Below are 20,823 nucleotides of genomic sequence, written 5' to 3'. Positions count from 1 at the left end.
TTTGGCTGCCAAAAATGGACTTTGTGGACCGTTATAACAAAAATCTCATGTGTATCTGCTCATACAGCTGAATAAAGAAGCATACAGAAAAAGCTAGGAAAACAAAAAAGTTTAGAAAAAAAGCCTGGACTAAAATAATTGCTGTAAAGAACCAATATGGTATAGTAAAGACTACACATCCTAGAGTTAGAATGGCAATTTCTATTCTCAGTTCTATCATTTCTTTACTTATATAGACCTGCGCAAGATATTTAACCTCTCTGAGCCACAATGACCTACCTCATCTATAGAATGAAAGATAATAGTATTCCTTCATTATGTAGTTATGAGAAAGAAATATGATAATTTATGTTAAAAAGTTTTGCACATTTCCGGGCGTATAGTAAACTTTGAATAAATGTAATCTGCTACTAATTGGAATCAAATGTTCACAATGGATTATCTCAAAATCGATCCTTTAGAGCAGATATAAATTCCCATGAGACTCCCTGAGAAGCTAGCCTGGTCTCCTTTTTCCAGTGACAGTTGCTCTAATTTTAAAGAACCTCACCCACAAAACTGCTATTAACTTACATAAGATAATATTATGAATATCCCTCAATTAAGAAACAGCTATCTATTTTTTTTTAAAGATTTTATTTTTATCCTTTTTCTCCCCAAAGCTCCCCAGTACACAGTTGTATATTCTTAGTTTTGGGTCCTTCTAGTTGTGGCACGAGGGACGCTGCCTCAGCATGGCTTGATGAGCAGTGCCATGTCCGCGCCCAGGATTTGAACTGACGAAACACTGGGCTGCCTGCAGCGGAGCACAGGAACTTAACCACTCGGCCACGGGGCCAGCCCCAATAGTCATCTATTTTTTAACCAAGATCACCATTTACTTCTCTAACACAGAAAATGAAGAGTTTCTCGCCCAAGTCATGCTTAATTTTGTTCCACTGTTTTCCAAGTGACCACCTTCTAAAGGCAAGCATCTCCTCTCTTGGCCTCTATGATCCTACATGATCCCCATACAAAAAACAATTATGCAAATCTCTGTCCAGTTCTTTTTAGGTTAATCAATATTGAGTGACACTTGCACAAATCCTTCTATAATTAATACTCAACATGTGAAGAGTATTTCGGAGTACAAGTACACACTGGAACACTACAGCATTCATTTCCTGATAAAATACTAATCCTATAAATAAAGCATTTATTCTTTCATTTATTTATGTATTCCTTTTACAAATAAGGACACTGAAATGCAAAGAAGCCTAGTAAATTGACTAAGTTAGAGAGTTATTAGTCTACTATATGTTTTCTTTTGAACTTTTTATTATTAAAAAAATCAAACATATATAAAGTAAATCATATACATAATATGGTTTATTTAATAATAAGTAATATAAGATACCATCATGTACCCATTACTTAGTTAAAATGTTTATTTAGAAGATTTACTTTCAATTTCTCAAAATGCCCCTCATGAGACATCAAACGCATATCTCCACTCATTACACATAATCTAAAATGTGCAAGATGTCTTAGGGCAGAAGAGGGAAAAGTGACATTCAGAAAAGAGATTCCAGAATGAGAATTTTCCACCCAAAGCATTCAGACTCTAAACCCATAAAGAGGAAGATCATATCCCTAGGTGCTAACACTTAAGTGTTACCATAAATGTGTCACCAACACCTTACTGACAAAGCCTGAACTAAACAGGAAGTCTCTGAAAATTCCCTGGCAAAGGCAAAGCCTAATTATGCATAAGCCTAATGGTTATACCCGACATAAAGGCACTCTGAGTCAAAAATCTACTTTCAATTGATATTCAAAGTAAGCCACTCTTAAAAGTGTATACTGGTATCATGGGAGATAAGACCTTTAAATAAGAGAAATGGGGTGCTTCATTTCTCTCCTGCTTGTAACAATGAGCAATTTTCCATTACAGTTAACAAGTGAAATAGTTCCAGGAATCAATCACCATTTTCACCTAGATAGATGTTGGAAAAGGAATTTTCTTTGCTAGGAGTCATCCTGAAGAGCATTGCATCCAATTGACATGTCAATGAAAAAGAAAACAAATTTAGCTATAAATATAAGAATAACTTCAAAGAAGTTAAATTGGCAGGAGTTCGTGAAGATTCAGAACTTCAATACAGAGTGGAGAGATGGCCAGAGAGGCAGAAAATGGAAAGCCATTTTAGAGAAGTAGCTATGTTTTTAACAACCCTTCCGAGACCAGCCTGGCACAAGCACAGGACAGATGGGGGTTCTGATAATTATAAACATATTTTCACTTCACTTTTGTACAGCTATTAAGAACCATTTAAATTTTAGAAGCCCTTTCTCAGACGCAGCACAGAATACCTAATAAAACATTGGTTACAAATTTTATTGAAAGAATAACTACTAAACAGTCACCAAAAGTGTCTCTAAAAATGCACATATGTTTAGGACTGTGGTTAATCACTGAATGCTTGCTTAGCTTTGCTGACAAAGGGGCTCTGAGTGAAAGAGAAGTGGTCCAGGGCAATTTTTCTCGTATCGATGGTACCTCTGGGAGCCTGGAGACATCTTAAGTCCATTGGGAAGGTAGCATCTCTGCACTAGAGCCTGCTCTTTAAATTAAGGGAGGCCAATAAGAGGCTTCCAGAAGAAAAAACATTGAATAATTAGTCTGACTTACCACGTGTGCAGAAAATAAAGTAGGCTTCTTTAACAAGGACAAGTTTACAAATACTAATCTTACAAGTAAAAATATGGAAAATAGGTTTTGAAGTAAGCAGTATTTACATCTCCAGGTCCTTTTGAGCCACTAATTTACCCATGAATTTAGAGTTGGAATGACTATCACAGATCTAATGCTTCTCAGACACAGGCAGTAAATCTCTTGATCCTTACTTTGACATTGACACAGGATTCTTAAATGCAAACAACAGAAATGCATTCTAGTTAATTTAAATAAAAAGAAATATATAGAAAGATATTAGAGACTCATAAAAACTCCATCACCACCAGAGAACCAAACTATGTAGTCAGAAACAGCACTGAAATAACAGCATAGAACTGGCCCGCTGTGATCAGCACCTCTGCCATAACCAGGCGCTCTCACCATAGGCCACGTTGCTAACCAGATCTGGGTACCAGATGCTCCGTTAGAAACTCTGCTATAGCTGCCCCTGTAGATGAAATGTATCAGCCGCCATCATTGCCAGAATAGATTCCATGGTGCCTGTTTCTTGTCGCTAATTTCTTACCTGTGTGCATCTGATTGACAGAGCCTTAGTCTAAAGTATGTGTCCCTGATGCAAAAGAGGATGGGGAAGCAAATTTCTGGCCTCTATTCTGGGACATCACCCATAAGGAAGGATTTTCCTAAACACATGAAAAGTGGCAAAAATGTTGGAAGGAAGTATCAAAGATGTCAAAGGTATTAAAGACGTGAGAACATCATCTTGGATTTCCCTGGAGTGTCTGCACACTGGTGTTTGAGAAACAGTCTCAATCATTTACTGTAAGTCCATAATCTGGACCTACTGGCCTCTCCTCTCATCTCCCGCCTCTCTCTTCCCACCAGCCACACTGGCCTTTGGTGGTCCTCCAACATGCAGAGATTTTGCAGCTTTAGGATTTCTGCCCCTGGCTCCCTCCGCCTGGAACTCTACACCCCCAAATTATTCATGGCTGACTCCTGCTTTCCCCTTAGGTCTCAACTTAAGTGTTACTTCCTGAAGAAAGACTTCTCAGACCACTCCAACCATGATGTCCTCACCCTACTGCAGCCACATTCTTCCTGCCACCCTGTTCTATTTGCTTCGTGGCACTCATCACTATTTGATTTGTGCTTTACTTGTTTATTTTCAGGCTCAACCGCCATAATGTAAGCTCCGGGGAACCACAGGTCTTGTCCGTTCTGTTTGCTACTGTATCTTCAGCACCAAGAACAGTGTCTGGCACACATGAGTCTTTCAAATATTTGCTGCATAATGAATGAACCCCTGGTAAGAGTTTAATAGGTCCATTTTATAAATGTGGAGACTGAGGAAGAGAAGTTCAGAGATTTGTATATGATCACACAGCAAATTAGTGATCAAACAGCAAGTCCGTGATTCCCAACCATGCAATTTCCGCAAAGAGAAAAGTGCAAGCTGATTCAGCTGCTTCTTAAAGAAAAGGAGGCAGCAGAGGGTCAGCCCCAGTGGCCTAGGGCTTAAGTTCAGCACATTCCACTTCAGCGGCCCAGGTTCGGTTACTGGGCACAGACCTACACCGCTCTGTTAGCAGTCATGCTGTGCCAGTAGCCCAGATACTAAAAAATGGACGAAGACTGGCATGGATGTTAGCTCGGTGCAAATCTTCCTCAGCCAAAAAAAAAAAGGGAGGCAGCAGGGAAGAGTAGAAAGAACACTGATTAGGAAATGAGCATGAGCTCTATAATCATGCATTTCTGACTCCAAATCTGTGCCCCCAAACGTAACATAAGCCTCATAGGCTTTTTCAGAGAATTAAATGTGATCATACACATATATTATACGCATACATTATTTCTGTAACACCTGACATGTACAGGTACTTAACAATGGGAAGCTATAAAAATTATTGTTAATTTATGAGTAATGATCCATGTCTGAGTTCACATTCTCTTAATAATATGCTAAGAGAGATACATCCTTAATAATCTAAATCAAAGTCCTCATATATAAAATGAGAACGTTAATTCTTTCCCAAAACCAAAACTTACTGGGAACCTGCTATATGCCAGGTATATGCTATGCATAAGTTAAAGTCTCTAAATTTCTTCCTAGCCATTAATATTTAAGAGCATTTCAATCTCTTATTGCCATCTCCAAAGATTACCTTTTGTCACTGTAGACTAAGGGCAAAAATAGGCTATTGTTATCACTTCTTTCATTTATTTCAAAGCATTTATTAAGTCAAACACTATGCAGAGTACTGGAGACACAGAAGCTGCTGAAAAATAACCCCTGCCTTCAGGGTACTGTTTCATGAAACAAACAGACAAAAAGAAAATTAGCAACAATGTGATATATACATGATGCTATAGGAATGCAGGAGATAGGTACCTAACCTCGACTGTAAATTAGAAAGGGCTTTTTAGAAGAAGTGATGCTGAGCAGAATCCCAGCTGAAAGATGAGGAGGACTTCATCAGGAGTGGAAGACGGGGTCGGACCCGCCCAGCAGAGAAAAGAGTATCCACAAAGGCCCCATGGACAAGTTAAGCCTGGCACCTCTACGAAACTGGAAAGTTAAGGCAGAGTAGGGTCAAAACAGGCCCAAGAAGTGAGAATTTCAAATAGGGCCTGTCCCCAATTCCCTTCAAGAATGCTAATACCACAAATGATTAATCCCCCTTAATTACTGTGCTTTTCTTGAAAAAGGGAAAGTCTTCCATTAATTACTACAGTACCTCTTTAGTCTGGCACTAACTCTCAGTTTGAGCTTAGAATTTATCATATTTTTAGAACATAAATGTGTATTAAACATTATATTTTCATCAAAGCTCAATTTCATGTTTTTTTTTTTAATTCCTTTTATATTAGCAACTTTCCTTAAAGGAGCTCTCCTTTGTGTTTTCTCTGTGCCTGGAATGCCTTCAAGTCACCTTCCTTTGGCAATTTTCTCTTAATTCCTCCAAGCAGCATGTTTCATTTCCTCCCATAAAGTGACAGCACTTTCTACATTACTTCCATTATAGCTCTTAGCAAATTGCCTTTTAATAAGTTTCTCTCTTGCAAGACTGAGCTGCTGGAGAGAAGGTTTTGATCTTTGTATCCCAAACATGATCTTTCTTTTTTCTAAGAAACATTTGTAATTTTCGAAAAGCTTTAGATTTACAGAAAAGTTGCAAGGCAATACAAATAGTTCCCTAGGGATCTTTTTAAAATTCAGACTCTGATAAGGTAGGTCCAGAAAGGTCCCAATATTCTGAATTTTGAACAAACTTCTACCTCACGCAAACCCAGGAACCATGACTCGATACGGGATGAGTGTCAGACAAATTAGGACAAAACTTTGCCATCCTGGCTGCAAATGGGAATCACCTGGGAATTTTATTTGTTTTAAAATGCCAATGAGTGGGCCCATCCCCAGAGGTTCTAATTTCCTCCACCTGCCATAAACCCAGGAATCAGTATTTCAAAAAAAGCTTTTCCGGTGATTCCAACGTGCAGCCAGAGTCGAAAACCACTTGTCCTCCTAAGTTGTCAGACACCCATATCCTAGCAGGCTGTCCATTTCCTTCCCTGTAAAACAAATAATTACAAGTATCTGATAAAGTGTCACGGGGACTAAATGAAACAGTGAAAGCACCAAATTCAGTGCTTATTAAACTCTAGGTGCTTGAAAATGTTAATTATAAATTCTGATAGGCAAAAGGACATGTAAATCCACATTTCTCATCAATAAACCTTTAAGAACATTCTTCCTAAGCTGTCTTCCCAGGGCTGGACTGCTCTCAGATCCCCAGCTGTCAAAAGAACATTTCCAAGGGCAGGAGTTCACGGTGTTAGGGTGGAGTCACTACAGAAATCCGCTAGTCCTTAGGGAACGTGGTCTAAGTATGCTTTGATTAATTCAGCAGGCTCCACAGCTGAGCCTGGAGTACAGGGAGTCCCTGCCTGTGTGGGACAGAAACAGCTTTGTACGGGGACAGTCCACAGGGTGGCTAGTCGGGTCTAAGCCACTTATTCCAGAACAATGAGTGGTCACATCCCAACTGCAGCTGGTCTCAAGAAGAGATCTCGGAGAATCATCTGGTTTCAAACTGCTGTTCACAGGCTTGAGGGCAAAGCTCCTAACAAAATTCAAAGAGTGATAGTACAGTCATTAAAATTCAAGCAAGAGAACACTAGTAGTTGTAAACTACATGTCTTCTACATGGGCTTCTTCTCACATACAGCCCCTTCTCCAGTCTAAGGAATACAAAAGTAACTGCTTATAACAGACGCTGAATGTTAAGGAGTTATCTTTTCTTTAGGCTCTTCAATCGATTGTTTTCACCTGACTAAACTAAGGTCAGTAGGTTGCTGGGGTGATTAGAAAAGTGTTTACAGATTAAGAGATGCCATACATAATTGCTATCCCCTTTGAGTTAGACAAGAACAACTATAAAGAGAATTAATCCTGGTTTTACCTAAACCAATTACTGCTTATTTAGTAACAGATAAGCATCTTTGCCCAAAATATTGCCACCTGCTTGAACAGCTGGAATACTACGGACTATAAGGATTTAAATTACATGATATTTTCCATGGCTGTTATCTCTATTACCTTATCTCACAACCTTTGAATAATACACTCGAACAGATAACGAGTGGGCATTCGTACAGACACATGTAAGCACGGAAGGATACTCATCAAGTTGTAGTAGCAGAAGTAAGTAGACTTTAACATTTTACTTCCAATTCTGTACCTTAATTTTTTTATAAAGGCATATGTTACTTTTAGACATGTACAACAAATTTTCTTTAAAAATATAGGGCATCTGTCAGCAGTCTCTGTTTCTTAATCTAGGTACAGGAAAATTACTTTGAGGCCGGCCTGGGGTTCGCAGGTTCAGATCATGGATGCGGACCTACACACTGCACATCAAGCAATGCTGTGGCAGCATCTCACATACAAAATAAAGGAAGACTGGCACAGATGTTAGCTCAGGGCCAATCTTCCTCACCAAAAGAAAAAAAAAGAAAAGAACTTTGGCAAATCAACAGACTAGATACATTGCATTAGTAGCTACGACTAACACATAGAAAATCTCTTAAGCTCACTTAGAGTCTTCCCCTTACCCTTTATGTAAAATTACCTAAATCAAGTTTTACATAGCAGAATGGGCCATAGAGATCATATGCATATCCCATCCTTGTTTGGTAAATATGCATGCCATTCTATCTAGCCATTCAGGTACAGCAGCTAACTAGACACTGCCAATTAAATAATCTGCCTTCCTTGAATAGCCAACATTTCATGAAACTTTCCCCTGCTCGCCGACATCCCCCTCCTTCCCAAATGGTTCATTCTGGGCATGACTTTCTGATTTTTCTAAAAGGTATTATCTCTCACAGTTATCTCCAGATTTACGTAGACAATGGGAGAAGGATCAACCAAATGAAAAATTATGAAACCACATATAATAAAGACTTTCTAGGACAAAACACGCTTGTGAGACCTAGAAATGCTGGAATTAAATACAGAAATGGACACATGGAAAACGATGTCCAGATGTTGAATTCAGATATTTTATTTTGTTCTATATTTGCCATGTACTCTGTGCTCATTCTATGCCATAGGAGAGTAGGACTAGTCTGATACCTCCTATCTTCTCCCATGCAAAAGTGGTGTTAGAATCAATCTACCCAGAAGCCTACAAAAGACTGGGAGTCATGCCAGACTCCCTCCTCTCCACCATCTCCAGCCACCCCTTCCAATCTATCTGCCACACTGCTGCCGCAATTAAAGCTGACCAAGTTACTCGCCTAAATTCTCAAATTCTTTAAAATGGCATATAAGATGCTCAGAGATTGGGTTCCTGTCCACATTACCTCTTGCAGTTCTCTCACGGGTAGCCAGCCAGCTAGCCAAATCAAATTTCTTACAGTTCCCCATTTATAGCACACTAGGTTACGTTTCTGTGGCTTTGCATACACTTCTCAAGGAAAAATCTCCACCACGACCCCCACCGGCTTAGACAAGACTGCTCCTCACTTTTAAAGACTCATTCCATTCAACAACTCTTAAGTGAAACCATCTGAGAGCTTCCCAAGAAGAAACAGCTCCTTTCTTATGCCACCTGTGCTTCCTCCACTATAGTAAGAATCTGGTAGACAAGTTTTTCTTCATAGCCTTAGTGAGTGGCACAGAGGACCTAAAGGTTTCTTGAAAGAACAAATGAATAACTGATGGACTGAATAATGAGATGACTACTAGTGCTGACCATCATCCTCCCTTTAGAGAAGATCAGGAGAGTCAGGATTTTTTACCAAAGGACCTTTACTCTCACGTGCCCTGAAAACACTCAGAAGCAATACAAATGCCGCCAGACTAGAGAGGTCTCTTTCACCCTTGCGAGTCTCCATGTTCTTTGAAAATTACCTTTATGATAAGTGGCGGGGGTGATAAATTACTCATTAAATTTATTCTTTTTAATGATAAAAGTAATATATAATCATTGTGGAAATATTAGAATGCAAAGATAAGTAAAAGCATAAGTTGTCCATAATCCCAACAAGCAGAAATAATCAACCATTGATAACATTTTGGGGATATTACCCTAAATCGATGTTTTATACACAGATTCTGATATTATACAAACTATTTTATAACTCAGTTTTCTAATTCACAATATTCTGTTTTGAATTACAATAATGATCTACAATTATAATCACATGAAATATATGTTGAAAATGTAGATTGCTGGACTCCATCTCTTGATCTATGGAAACAGTCTTTGGATACAGAGTCCTGGAACATTCATCTTAACCCTCTACGTGATCTTATGTACAGTAAACTTCGAGAGTCACTAACCACAGATAGTGTTTTCAAATCCCTATGGGAAAATGACAGAAAAGTGAAGGTTTCAAAGGTAGTTATTTTGGCTGCACATAAGAAAGCATAAGAACTGTTACAGAATGGCATGGGTTACCATCCCAGTTGATGAGCCCCTGGCACTCTGCAAATAGATTTTGAATAACTAGTCTCGGGGATGTGGTGGTCATTCTGTATCAGAAAAGAGGCTGAAAGAGATAATTTCCAAGGTCTGTCTCAACTGTAAGATCCTAGGACTCTATAATTAAAGAATGTTAAGGCTAAATTATACTTCAGAGGCAAAAGAGAATAGTTACCTGGGAAGACAGTTACAGAAAGGCTGGGCATGTTTTTTGGGCAGTGGTTTGGAGGTAAGGCACCTCTCAAAGCTGACAAAAACTTTGAACATAATTATTTTTTTTCTAGAAAAGCTTAGCAATTAACTGTTTTTCTAAGACTTTTAAACTGGTGATCCTGTGGCTCAAAAATGCGTTCCTCGGTAGCACTAACACAGAGCAAGTAAAAGCAAAAGACTTTGGCTGACACAGTGAAGGACCCAGGCATCTTTGGCACATCGGGCCCATGGTGACCAGTCTGGAAGGGGTCTGTAGAACTATGGAAATACCATTAATCTACATTAATTTTTCATTTTCAAAGAACCTACAGAAGTTAAGTCTAGAGAAGTTAAGCCTAGAGAGTGTCAAATGTTGCAAATTCACATGGCTAGTTGGTGGCAAAATAACTATCTTAGAAATTCACATTTCTGACTCCTAGCCTACTCTGTTTTGGGTAAGAAAGATTTCTTTACTATTACAAATTGCCTTTTATTCAAATTCCTAAAAAGTTAGAGATAAATCACAGAAGACCAAGTGTTTGAAATTTTTACATATAAAGATGCCATATTGTAAACAAATGGCTTAAAATAATTGCATTTTAAAAGTAAATCGACATTTCAAGGACAGCTGAAATAATGTTCCTTGCATTATCTTCTCAGAGTTATAATTTAATTCCCTGTTTGGCAGGAAAATCAGTGATTACTCTCACTTTCTGACATTTAAAGAAAATGCCTTCCAAAAAGACAAATAATATTTTCAAACATGGTCCTTGTGTTATACACACTTTATATGTCTACCTATGAGTTTACACACACAGGTCAATTTTCTAACAGATATGCATACTTATAAGTGCTTATGTTATATATATGTTAATTATAGAATATATAAGTTGTTTATATTTTATAAAATATTATTCCTAATCTTGATAATGTTACATTTAAAGCTTAACCAGACTGACTCAACTGCCATACTTACAGTGAAAACTATATTTACAAATACCCAACTAAGGAATTTGAGAATCAATAGCCTAGATCATTTCAAGAAGTCACGACTTTAAATACCATGTATATGTTGATGACTCCCAAATTTGTATCTGTAGCCTAGACATTTCCCATGAACTGCCCACTTAATACATTTACTTCGACGCATCTCAAACTTAACAGATCCAAAATCAAATTCCTAATCTTCCTGCCTAAACTCTTCCTCCGATGATCGTCCTCAGAACAGAAATGACAGATCCATTCATCCAGTTGCTAAACTTTGCATGATTCTGGACTCCTCTCTTAACATCCTACATCCATCAGCAAATCCTGTCCCCGTATTCCAAAATACAGCTAGAATTCCACCCTTATTCACTATGTTTGCGGCTCAATCACCATTGTCTCTCTCAATAGCCTAACTGGCCTTCTGTTTCCACCTTTGCCCCCATACAGTCTGTTCTCCAAATAGTATCCAGAGTGACACATTGTAAGTCTGTTATCACCTCCAACGATTTCCAATTTCATGCTGAAAATAAGCCTTATAAGATGTTCTATGGTCTTCGTACCTCATTCTACTATCCCGCTGACTTACATCCCTAATACTCTCCCACTTGTTTCCTTCCTGCCAGCCACCTCGTCCACCTTGCTGTCCATCCAACATTCCAAGAGAAGAGTTTTTCCATGCAGAAAGGTCTTTCCCTACACATCTCCATGGCTTTTTCCTCACCTCCTCCACACGTCGCTGATAACCTCAAAGCATCAGAGAGGTATTCCTAGACTAATATCTGTATTAGTTGGGGTTCTAGAAGGAAACGGATGCCACACTAAAACTAAGATAATTGGTGGAGAATTCAATAAGGACTACTTACAAGGGTGTGGGAAGGATGTAGGAAAACCAAATGGGATAAGGCAGAACCCCAGGAATAGTAACAGGAGGGATATTGCTACCCCCAGCCCTGAAAGAACAAGAGAGAGGGAAGATACTAGAAACTGGAAGAAGAATCCAATAGAGAGGGTTGATTGAGAGAAAAAAATGATTGGAAGAGTATAGCAGTCAACCTGAGGCTACTTGCAAGAAAAGAGCTAAGAGAATAAATAACTTGAACTCACACTTCTCCCTCCCTCGGTTCTCTTCCCGGGGGGAACTATTAAGATAGTCTGATTTGCCTTCCAGAGGAGAGAGTATGACGGAGAAGGGTGGAGAATGGACCTGGAGGAGACAGTCTGAAGATATATAACCCACCACTTCACTCCATCTCTCCATGGCACTCAAACAATATTTGTCGAATGAATCAGTATGATGCAGTGGTGACTGTCCATTGAATAAGGCATTTAAACATACTATATAAACTATATTCCCCTAAAAAGAACTCCTTTGGGGGTCGGCCTGGTGACATAGTGGTTAAGTTCATGCACTCCACTTTGGCAGCCCAGGGTTCACAGGCTCGATCCCTGGGGCAGACCTACGCACCAGTCATCAAGTCATGCTGCACCTCTCATCAAGCCATGCTGTGGCAGCATCCCACATAAAACAGAGGAAGATTGGCACAAATGTTAGCTCAGCAACAATCTTCCTCAAGTAAAAAGAGGAAGATTGGCAACAGATGTTAGCTCAGGGCCAATCTTCCTCACCAAAACAAACAAACAAACAAACAAAAAACACCTCCTCTGACTGTGGGTGAGAAGGAGTCAGGAGGCACTGAGGTGATCCAAAGGAGAGACTAAGAAGGCTTGCATGTGCTTGATATGGTGAATAAGTAGTGAGGTGTCTTATGTGCCTCACATTTTGCCTTATAGAACTTAAAGTTGGTTATCACATTCACCATGACAGGGAAACATAAAAGAAAGGAAGCAGTCATAGGTGGGCATTGCATTGAGGGTTCCCCTGCCCAAACAATGCCTTGCAGGTGATTTATGATGAGCTGATGCATGATGTTTGATGTATACCATAGACGTTTCTCATAAAAGAAACAATGGAAAGAAAAGTCACACATATGCTATCTTCCGAAGGGTAAGGGAGTGTAAAATGTTTAAACATCCATCCTACATGCTCGAATCCTCCAGGAATAAATCCAGCAAGGCTTCTCATGGGACACTTCATGCCCCCGGCAAGGGTTCATTAAAGAAAAGCTCTTTGAGGAATGGACATTAGTATACCTTCTGATTCCTTGGTTTTCTGAATTATTGGTGACATTTGGGGACTTGGGGGCAGCAACAAGAAAAGCATTACTTCTTAAGTTAGAGTTTCCTAGACTCCCCAAAGTTGGTGCAATTAGAGGGAAAGAGAAAACAATGAGGCAGAAGAACAAACATCTGTTTACTTGTGACCTGATGGATGCATGTCGGTGGAGAATTTATTAGCTAGTAATATATTCGCCGAATCTAGTAGCACCTCCCAGGCCAGCCCTCAAGAAAAGGCAAAGAAACGGATCAGGGTAACATATCATTAGCAGAGACAGAGTGGAGGATACTACAAGACATCCTTAGAAAAGGTCTTTCACACCCACTCCCAGTTTCATTAAGAGAAGAATCTCATTCACCGATGATCCCCATCTGTCTTCATTTTCCTGGAGGAGAAGATGCTGATAAACAAGGTTGAAAGAAGATAAAGAGGGACAGAAATACACAGATTGACTTGCTATGGTTTTTGAAATTTACTCCAATCCTAACCCTAGAAACATGACCTTATAAAGCCTCGTATCACTCTTATAATCTATTTTCTTCCTATTACGCACCTTTTTCCTCTGAAAGGAAATCAGTTTGGTAGCTATAATGGATCTCCAATTTAAGAAGTTACAAAAATAATCTCTGAAAAGGATTTTGAGTTCCTGGGGAAAATCTGTTTGCTAATGGGACCCCATTCCATATGCTTCCCATTTAAGGGCAGATCCAAGTATTGTGAATTTGAAGCTTATACAACGGGGACAGGGGAGCTCTTTAAGAAGATAAATTTCAAAATACCACAGAAAACTTGACAGTTATCATAAAAATCACAAAATCCAGAAAAATTGCATATATTTTCAAATAATTACTAGATATGATTTGGTATACTTGTTTTGCTTTGGCTCATACATTTTGGTTGCCTCTTCATATGCCAAGGATTCTATCATGTTTTCCACAGAGAGACTAGAAAGATAATTCAATCTCTCCTCTATCAGGGTTTATCACAGTTTTGTTGTTGTTTCTTCTCCACCCAGATATTTTTTGTGCCAGATGCTCTAGGACACATGCATATCATAAAATGGCCTCTAGCCATATGCTTTCAACTCCTCAGGCTGGGTATGTAGGCCCAGTGACCAGTGGGCAGATTCCTGGAAGACATTCCTTTACCGGCACAGTAGAAAGAACTGAATTACACACTGAAGTAACTTCGAGCTGCATATGACCATATGAAGTTGCCAAGGTTCAAACATCTTCAACCTCCAAAGATTACAATTTCATATGGCTTACACTAATATATCCCACTAAGCCCGAGATAAATGTATCTCCAATTCAGCATCCTGTTAGCCAGACTTGAAACTTGCCAGTGGCCATTCTAACACACCTTACACTCGGGGAAATATGACAGAAGGGAGTAGCAGTGTAAAAAAAACGTAATCTTACCTGATTATGTCTAAAACATCTTAACTGCAAATTTTACACAAGATCGTGTGAATAAGGCCCACGGTCTTGGACAGAGCCTAGGGAAATAAGGAGCCCTGAGGCCCAAGGTCCTTTAACTTCACTGTGCAGTCCCGATCTTATCACTGTAAGTGTCGTCATCTGAGCAGTCCCAAGGAAACCTACAAGGCGCATTAAAAAAGTAAACACACTTCTCTTTTCTTCCAAAGAAATAGTTCCCACATGTCGCGTAGAAATGATTCCAAATTTGTAGGCATAAGCAGAGCAGGCCTTGTCCATCCATTACCAGATTCAAATAATTCTGTCCGAAATGATGAAACTTTCCGTGAAACAAAGAATTCCTTGTTGGCACAGGAATCTCATCTCCCTATCCATTACTCCCTAGGGCATTTATCAAGTGCATGTGCTGTGCACCAGGCATTTTGCCCTCACGTGAGCACTTGTAAAACACAGTGCTCTCTGATAAAAACGGTCTCAATGCAAAATGTAAACTTGTGGTTTATCAGGAATCTGACACCAGGCTATTTGCTAACTGGCCCTACCGTGAAATGGCTCTCTGGCCATATGCTTTTTAAATCTGACACAAAATGCCACACAGAGAACAGAGTTCAGCTACAGCCCTTAACTCATTTTAACGAGAATCGTTTTTTTTCTGGTTTTACAGATAAGTCTCTCCACCGCTGACTGATGCCTTGTACAGGCAGACTTTAGCTGCAGAATTCTGCTGAGTCGGCAGCACGGTCCAGCAGAACTGTGCTGAGTCCACACAACGGCCACCATCTGTTGCAAAGCTTCTAGGAACAGTGTCATCAGCACGAAACACGGCGTCAGCCCTGATAATTAAAGGACAGCTTTGGAAGTTAAAGGCAATGATGGAAACTTATTCCAGAAGGTCATTAACATCTGACTGCTTAGTAATACTTGAGAACACAGCTGCATGACGATAATAAATCAAACTACATCAAGTGTTCATATTTCAAAAGATATCAAATATTGTCAACATAGACTGTAGATTCAGATGGGGCAGAATCTCAGCTAACCTTCATTTTTGTCATCTGTACAACAAAGATAATTTCACTCATTTTGTCAGATTTCAGTAAAAATTAAAGATAACATAGGTAAAGTATTAAGCATTCAATAGTAGATGTATAAAATAAAATATCTGTTATTAAATATTATTAAACTCAAAGTTTATACATTGTACATATAGAAATGTTAGCTCTAGGCTCAACGTGTATAACATAAAGTATAGAACACTTGCAAGTAGCCCAGGAGGTAATCTAGGACACTGCCTTGCTGATTCCACAGATTTGAGGAAGAAGCGAACAAAAACGAAATAGAGCAGCTGTGTGGGGTACCTCATCATTTAAATCAGTCAGCATGTATTAAAAGCTCACTCCAGTATAGCAGGAAACTGCAAAGAAAACAATAACACGGTCCTCCGGGAACTGTATTTTAACCCACAGAACATATACAGGTATTACATTATTCTGTTATTTGGAGCAATGCATACAAGAATAATAACGAAGTAAGTAGCAAAACAAAGCATTAGTCTAAACATTCAGAAATCAAGGATCTATGAAGAGTAAAAGCTGAGAAACATTTGTGCTCAGTATATAATTTTCAGACTAAAATCCACCTTGACAGGAAAGTAATGACTATGCGTTGAGTGACAAGGATAGCTAGTGGTTCTATCCCAAATGATCAACACTGTCCCTATGGAGAGCACTCCATGTACCATCCTCTCCATGTACCACCACTTCCTTTACCCCCTGTCCTGTGACCATTTGTCAAAACACCTCAAAGGTAGATAGGAGAAAGAGCATATACTGGCTCCATTGGTCTACAAACTTTTGCAGTGGCCTTGAGCATAAAAAATTTTAGCTAGGACTGGGGCAGGCCCAATGGCGTAGTGGTTGAGTTTGGTGCACTCAGCTTCAGCAGCCCAGGTTCGTGGGTTCGGATCCCAGGCAAGCACCCTATACCACTCAGCAATGCTGTGGCAGCCACCCTCATACAAAATAGAGGAAAAGTGGCACAGATGTTAGCTCAGGGCAAATCTTCCTCAGAAAAATAATACTAATAATAATAATTGTAGTTTGGATAAAAATTACTAATAATGAAAAAGCAAATTTACTGAAATGCTTTGTTTGATTATCGCCACCTAAATCAGACTAAAATGTCTTGCTTAAATCATGGACATGGATATTCAAAAACAAAGGAGATAAGAAAGCTGACCAAAACAAACAAAAAAAACCCCTCATCCTCAAATGGTTTAGAAAAAATGTATATCTACATGTATATATAATATATGAACATATTACATGCACACATTGAGAGAGAAAGAGAGAGAGCAAATGATAAAATAAATGAGATAAGATATTAACAATAGGTTAATGTAGGTAAAGACTAGCCCTTCAACTATTCTTGCAAATTTATTCTAGATTTGAAATTATGTCCAAATAAAGAGCTACGAAAAGAAAGCTAGCAAAAAAAATTTAACCATAAAATAAAATGAAATTTCAAGATATTTATTTAGTCTTCTTAAAATTCAAGAAAGATTACTCTGATAATATTATTATCATTATCTAAAGGACCATTCAAAAACTTAGAAAAGTTACAGCGAATGACAAATACTGGTTCAGTACAGAAAATTATGGAGATATTTTCTTACATTATTCTACTATGTAAAGATGTGACTCTCTCGCAGAAACAACAAAGAAAATCGAACTTAAAATAATTCTATTTGTCCAAACATAACATGAGATTGAAGAAGGCCTGAAGTACCAATAGCCATATTTAAATATTTCACCTGTTTTACTTTTAATAGCTCCATTGTATTCAAAGCTGCCAGTCTAAAATACAATCAGGAATTGTACTGCATTCTCTAAGGAGCCCCCCAACTTGGTCATGGCACCATACGGTTCTGGCAAATGTGGATGTCCCAGACTCTTCCAAATTAAAGAATATCAACACAATTCAGTATAATCTACTTTAAGAACATACAAAGAGATGTCCCTGCACTGAGTTTTAGAAAATATGTGTCAATAAACATTTCAGTATGCAATAGCTTCATTTTAGCACCAAACACTTGCTATTGATTTCATGAGATTGGAAACAAGACGATGCTTCTAAAGGAAATCAATTTCAGCACTGGTTAAATAATTAAGCTTAGGTACAAACTTAAAGGGTCATAAGTTGCTATATTCAGTATCTAAAAATTCTAATTAAAATAAACAGGCATCTAAGGAGGGAGAAAAAAAATCCTCAAGTATCTTAAAAGGAGGCTCCTTTGATATTATTCTTCTTGAAGAGAGAGCACTGAAAAGTTTGTCGTCATTTTATATATTCACTAAGCAATTATTGCTACCGGTTTAGTTTCAGAATGTTCCCCGGAAAATGATTCAGGGGCATCAGAGACTCTTCAACAAATTTAATTAACACTGCTCACATTCAGTCATTTACTCATTTAGTCCTGAGTAAATACAAAAAAAAGTGCTCAGAGTATGCACAGATACCCCTGTGCATGCACAGCACGAGGGTCCAGACTTCTTTAGAGATTAGTATATCTTATAATTAAATCCCTTTTCCTATTTTTGTCATTAGCCGTCTGGTCTAAGTTTTAAGACAGATATGCCTGGTACTAAACTTGCCATGCAACGTATATTGCAATAACAAGGTTCAATGGAAGATACAAGAAAGCATAAAAGCAAATTATTATATTCAAGAGCCTAACTATATAACTCAATCATTAGATTAATAAATCATTTGATATTCTATTTGCAAACGTTAGCTCTTTTCCTGTCTGGTAACTTGTTGCACCGAGGTAAGTCATAGAAGAGAGAGATACTAGGATGCCCTATAATCAGATTCCATGCCATAGCAATTTCCCCATTTAAAACTGGAAACTGGCATTAGGAATCATAAGTGACTGCAAATGGCTCTAAATTCCAGTGGGACTGCCTACATTTAATGGGTACATAACAGACTTGAAAAAAATAGGAAAGCAGTGACAGTGAAAGAAACCTCCTCTTTCTCCAGTTTTATATACACACCCACACACATGCACAGGCACACAAGAAATCTTCAGATATCGCCTCAATAAGGCATTTTCATTCTGTTCCTGCTCACAAACTCCTTAACCATGCCCTTTATTGGTGAAGAAAATTACTTCTCTGTGGGTGGCAAAAACATTGAGATTTCTTCAGGACATTGTTTGAATAAATATTAAAATAACAGTCCTTCATAAATAAGTGGTTATTCATTCTTCAAACAGTTACTCATTGCCAAGTGCAACTTTGTGTGTAAGGAATGGAGTCCCGAGAATGAAAAAGAATGTATACCACAACATGGCCCCTGCTCATGGCAATTACACATGGGAATTGGGCAGAAACCAGATATGCTGACTCGAAAACCCATGCCTTTCCTCTACACTGAGATTACAATCTAGCTATAAAAAAACAAGAAGTACAATGGCAATTCAGGGAGAGTACATCCTGTGGGTGGCGGTTAAAAGAGAACCCGGGAGGCATAAGGTAAGGGGTAAAAGGTGAGCTGAACCTGGAAAGGAGTGTTGATATTAACAGTCAAATGAATGTATTTTGGTTTTCAAGAAGAGTAAGTGAATGAGAAGAGAATACAGCAAAAGCAAAGGCAAAATCTCCTCAGGGTTCAATGACTGCCCAGTTTGCGTAGAATACAAGAGCAGCGGGAATGTGTGAGGACTGTGGCACACAGTGGTGGGAATAAAAGTAGAGATAAAGAGGTCTTTGCAGAGTGCGATTCTGAAGGCTCTGACCAGGGAGAAACAAGTTCAGAGCTGCAAGGAATGAGAATGAGAAAATGCCACAGGCTGAGAGAAAATTTAAGAAAGAATTTGAAGTAACAAGGGAAGAGGTAATGAAGGCCAAAATTAGGGTCAGAGAGGTTAGTGGGAATGGAAATTGGCCGGCTCTAGTGTACCTCTCAGTCATTTTAAGTAAATGTGACCTTTACTACAAAGAGCTAAGTGAGGGTGGCATAAGAAACTTCAGTCAATATACATTTCCAAAATAAACTGCCACGAAACAGCTGAAACAACAAAGGTAGGGAAGAATCGCAGTGTTGTGAGAAACTGAGAAACAGCGAAAGAAATGCCTGGGGAAAGAACAGCTACAAATTTGGAGTATATTAATACACCATGAATATTACACCCAGCCACATGTTATAAACTATATTTAATGTTGCTCCTGCGGAAATTTAGAATCAAACAAGCTGGAATCAGGTTCCACTCTCTCCTTTACTCTAAGCTATTACTAAAGTTTATGTCCTGAGAATAGAACAAAATGAAGAGGCCATATTGTTACTTCCTTTACAACCCCACCTAATAGCCAATGCCAACTTCCTCCCCCTCGCCAAAAAAGAGTTCCAAGACATAAATGTATTATACTCAATTGTATTCTATAGTGACTAGTATTTTATAGAGATCACTGTGTGTAAAATTTAAAAATGGAGCAGAAGAATTTTTGATCATGGTCTGGAAAATTCCTATTTATAACCTGAAGACTTTACAAATCAAAGAGTAAGTTTTATAATTCACAAATTATTTCCCTCAAATCAGTGTTTCCCAAAATGTGGTACATAACATCCCAGATGACGTTAAGTCATTCCTGAGTAACCTTTTCCATAACCCTCTTAACTTCGTTATTTACTTTAATGTGTATTGAAAAATATATCAACCATAAGAGATTTCTTTTTTAAATAGATCTAAGCTTTAAGAAAGGTTTCTTTGAATAAAAATATTAAAAGCTGCACAAGTGATACTCAGATATTTCCAGTGATACAATAAAGACTTAAATATGAAAAATGTTTTAGCATGACACTGTGCACACAGTTCGATTTTAACATCCACTAAACTTAGTGACACAAATATTTTCATCAGAATATTACTTTTTAATAATTTTTACTTGATCTCGAGTTTACAGAGGGTCAAGACTATTACTTTAGTCAGAACTAGTATTAAATATAATATTGCTATCTAGAATGGGATTTATATTGGTTTGAAAACAAAGAAAATACTTTCTATTGGATTTGCCATTTTCAAATCTTTACAATTGGATTACATAGTTAAAAACAGAAATAAAAGCAGAATCAGAAATTACAGACTTAAAGATGGACGCATTGAAAACAGCAAAATAAATGAATACACTAAAACTAATACAATGCTTGGATTTCACATTCAAATTTTAACTTCAAAAAAATTTGAGTGTTGGTTCTGTAAAGGAAATGATTTAAATACACGTTGGGAAAAGCTTGAAATAAGCAATCCTTTTAAAATAGCCTACAGCACAAATTTCTTTTAAAATCAACAGGAAATTAATT

General features: G+C 38.2%; 1 protein-coding gene across 13 annotated transcripts in view; it reads right to left on the bottom strand.

Moving 5' to 3' along the window:
* The window catches only part of GULP1 (GULP PTB domain containing engulfment adaptor 1), a 271,766-nt gene that overhangs the window by 223,357 nt on the left and 27,586 nt on the right, over nucleotides 1-20,823 (bottom strand). For 3 of the 13 annotated variants that reach the window (XM_070581646.1, XM_070581650.1, XM_070581656.1), the window contains exon 1: nucleotides 14,446-14,964. The exons of the other annotated variants lie outside the window; for them this stretch is intronic. The gene's annotated coding sequence lies outside the window, so the exon portion shown is untranslated. Of the gene's footprint in view, nucleotides 1-14,445; nucleotides 14,965-20,823 lie in introns of those variants that run through there. 13 annotated transcript variants of the gene reach the window in all.

The sequence above is a fragment of the Equus przewalskii genome, chromosome 17 (assembly GCF_037783145.1).
Source record: "Equus przewalskii isolate Varuska chromosome 17, EquPr2, whole genome shotgun sequence".
Lineage (NCBI taxonomy): Eukaryota > Metazoa > Chordata > Mammalia > Perissodactyla > Equidae > Equus > Equus przewalskii.
Note: the sequence above shows the minus strand (reverse complement) of the source record. Positions and strands in the feature narration are given on the sequence as shown.